This window comes from Acomys russatus, chromosome 21, assembly GCF_903995435.1.
Source record: "Acomys russatus chromosome 21, mAcoRus1.1, whole genome shotgun sequence".
Taxonomy (NCBI): Eukaryota; Metazoa; Chordata; class Mammalia; order Rodentia; family Muridae; genus Acomys; species Acomys russatus.
In genome coordinates this window covers 5822443-5825935 of record NC_067157.1, presented here as the reverse complement: position 1 = coordinate 5825935, position 3493 = coordinate 5822443, and the positions used below count along the sequence as shown (strand labels likewise).

The 3493-nt window shown below is 46.3% G+C and overlaps 1 non-coding gene across 1 annotated transcript; it reads right to left on the bottom strand.

The window, feature by feature from the left end:
* Window positions 1-2929: 2929 nt before the first annotated feature.
* On the bottom strand, window positions 2930-3066 carry LOC127205413 (small nucleolar RNA SNORA17). Its single transcript, XR_007832628.1, has one exon. It is a non-coding gene; the product is annotated as a small nucleolar RNA SNORA17 (small nucleolar RNA).
* Between the last annotated feature and the right edge of the window lie 427 nt (window positions 3067-3493).

Below are 3493 nucleotides of genomic sequence, written 5' to 3'. Positions count from 1 at the left end.
AAGGGAGGAGTGAGTCAGGCACAGGGATCGGAAGGAGGTTACAGCCTGACTGACTGGCAGTCCGAGTGCTTCCTTATTCATACAGAACACAGTAGGCACGGATAGACACATGTTGTTCCAAAACGCAGCTCATATCATTTTTGTGCCCATCCACATGTTCTAACTTCTGCTTGGTCATAAGTTTAATCGCATTGATAAACTGTGACAGAACAGAATTATCTATTACAATAATTTTTCCTCATCAATCCCATAACCCAGCTTTTAACAATATTGAGGTTTTAAGGGCATATTTTGTCAAAACATGACAGCCTGTTCTCCGGTTGGTAGCTCTTGTGGTTTCAAAAGCACTAGACTGAAAGAAAATCTCCAAGCCAGCCTGGGAAGATTGCTATGCCCCAAGCAGTATATTATCAACTCTTTAATAGTCAGAATGCAAATTGTCACTAGGCCCAAGAAAAATCTTCAGGCCAAAGTGGCTGCATTATTATTCAATTTCTGCCATAATTCCATGTTTCTATTTTATATATCTGTAGAATTTGTTTATATAGCTAACCTTGGTATTTTTTGTTCCTTGGTCATAGGACACCATAGTGGCCCTGTATGAGTTAACTTTTTCTAAGAAAGGGAGGTCTTAATATTTTTTCTTTTATCATTTATCTATACCATTCTTTGTCCATCATTATAAGGAAGAGGCCTTTAATTTGATCTGCTGCCAGCTTCTCTAGCCTACCACTGGATATTGTGTACCTTTATAAGTTGACTTGGTTTTGATTATCTTGTTCCTGAGTTAGGAATGTTCAGAGGCAGATGTGACAAAAAGTGTCTGTGAGTCAGAGCCTCCTCATAAGGAGGTCTCTGGCATAATTACTTTTGTCACAACCTCCATGGCATACGAAAGACCTTCAGATAGGGTCAGATAAGGATATCTCCCTAAAAGTGGGAGGATGAGTGTGGTCAGTCCATTCATTCCTGGGGAAGCTTAGAAGCAGTACTCTGGGGAGAGGGCACAAATGATCCATAAGAAAATTTCCACCAATTCAATATCCCCAAGTTGTACCAGTATCACGTAGAGATCAAGCCCCAAGCGTAGGGGACCTTATCACAGTGATTGCATCACTCAGCTCAGCTTTCCTGGATCTTTGTCAACCAGCTGTGCTGGCTCTATGCCCTTTGCTGTTCCCGTTAGATATGGCTATGCCAAAAGCCTGGTGATTCAGTTATATCTTGTCAGCTTTCAAATTTTCTCTTTAAACAATTTCTCAGATCCTCTATTTTATTATTTTATGCTTACTAATATCATTAATAATCCAACAGTAAATCTAAATAGATTCTATGGAAGACTCAATTTTTTTTGCATCCCTGTTTTCCCCAGGGAACCAACATTAGTTTTATTAATTTTTATTAGCACCAGCTTTTGTTACATTATTTCCACTCTAGCCCTTGTAGAGAGGCCTTTCACAGTAAGAAATTTCCATCAAGGGGTTAAAGGGTCAATCCAAGGTGTCCAGGCACTGGAACTTCTTCAAGCAGTGTCTTCAGGATACCTGACTGCCAGGACACTACAACTTTCTCAAACAGCACTCCCAGAACTCTTGGCCGCACCAGGTCTATAGGACTGGCACCTTTATGTACTCCAGCAGTTTATAGATGGGATAGATGTTGGAGTGGGCCAATTCAAAGCCCTGAGTCTGGGCCAGAGATGTATCTAAGCTGGTCAGTCCACCAGCTCTCCTACACTCACAACACTGAGTCAAGTTGCTGTGCTCTGCCCCAGCTGACTCCTGTAATGCCACAGCCAGTAAGGGGCAGAGCCATCTCTCCCACACCCATGCCCTAAAAGCTGGCTCACTTGCAACCCCCATGTACAAGGCCAGCTCTACTGTGCTGCCCTGGTGAGGTGCAGGGCCTGCTCTCTCGAGTGTTGTAGCAGGTGCGAGGCAGGGTCAGTCAGCTCCCCTACTCTCATAACCCCATCAGGGCCAGCTTTCCTGCCTGCCACAGGTGGTGAGGACAAAAGGGAAGGGAGGGGATCTCTTTCTTGTTTAGGCTACACTGCACAGTAGACAAAAGGCAGGGCCTATTCTCCCTCTCTCACACGCTGGGGCTGTCTCATCCAGGGCCAGCTGGCTCTACTGTGTTGCCAAGGCAAGGAACAGAGCCTGAACTCCCAAGTGCTGCAGCTGGTAAGGTATAGGGTCATCTCTCCTGCTCTTGTGTCCCCAGGGCCAGCTCTTCCATGTTGCCCAAGTGAGAGGTGGGGCCAGCTCTGTACAGCCCTCAGACATCAACGTGTCCGCAGGCAGCAGCCCAGACCTGTGATGTCCACATGACCTTTGGGGGTAACAGACTACTGCTACTGCAGGGCCGCAAACCCAGACATGGGTTCTGGTGACAGACAGCATAGGCCAGGACCCCATCATGTTTGCAGAGGCCATCATTGGCTTCTGACATTAGGCTGTTTTTCACTACCCTTCAGTTGTGTTCTCTTTACTGTGCCCATGTTCTTTTGTTTTTCTTTCATTTTTCCCACAACTTCCTTGTTTCTTTTAGCGGTACGCAAGGTCTCTGAGTGTCTGGGGTCATCCTAGGGGTGATCTTAGGAGTGCTACGCCCCACCCGTGCATCATGGCACCAAGCAGGAATCATCTTAGACAGGGTATGTGGCCCCCTAGGCCTGCATGCTACTGATGGTCCTCTCAGGCTATCTCCTTGTCCATGTTCCACAGTACAGGACCAGTGGTCATCTCTGGTTCATTCGCACCCAGGGCCTGCAGTCACAGACAGGCTCTTATAGTCCTCTGATTGATTTCTACCCTGGGAGCCCATCCAGGCCTCCACGGTGCCAGACTGGTGGCCATCTCAGGCGGACTCCCTGTCCAGGCCCCTGGTGCTGAATTGGTAGTTGTCTCAGGTTCACTTTTTTCCAGGGAGAGTTAGGCTACTTGTCATTAAGCTGTTCACACAGGCTAGGACACTGAGTGTAAACATATCCTCTCTCCTCTATGCTGTCTACTGACGTGTGGCACCTACTGACAGCAGACACACCTGCAATGCCTATCGGGCATGACAAGTCCCTTTACATGAGACTACTGTAATCTTTACAATAGCATGGTATTGTGAGGAATGTTTGTGTGGATAAACCGATCATAATCAAAAGACACATCCTGTGTGGACATCCGAATTGCTGAATGCCTTCTAGCCCACCAGCACTGCTCTTCACAGTTATATTATTTACTGAAAATGACTTAGGGGGCCACGATAGCTTATGTGAATTTTATCACAATTGAAAACAAAAACCAAGTAAACAAAGTCTTCTCTGATAAAGAGGAATTTGGGCAAAGGCTGAAGAAAATAAGTGAACCTTGCAAATATGGGAGGAATAAGAAGAGGCTGTCAAGCTGGGCGTAGTGGCGCATGCATGCCTTTAGTGCCTTCCAGCACTCAGGAGGCAGAGGCAGGCAGATCTCTGTGAGTTTCAGGCCAGCCTGGTCTA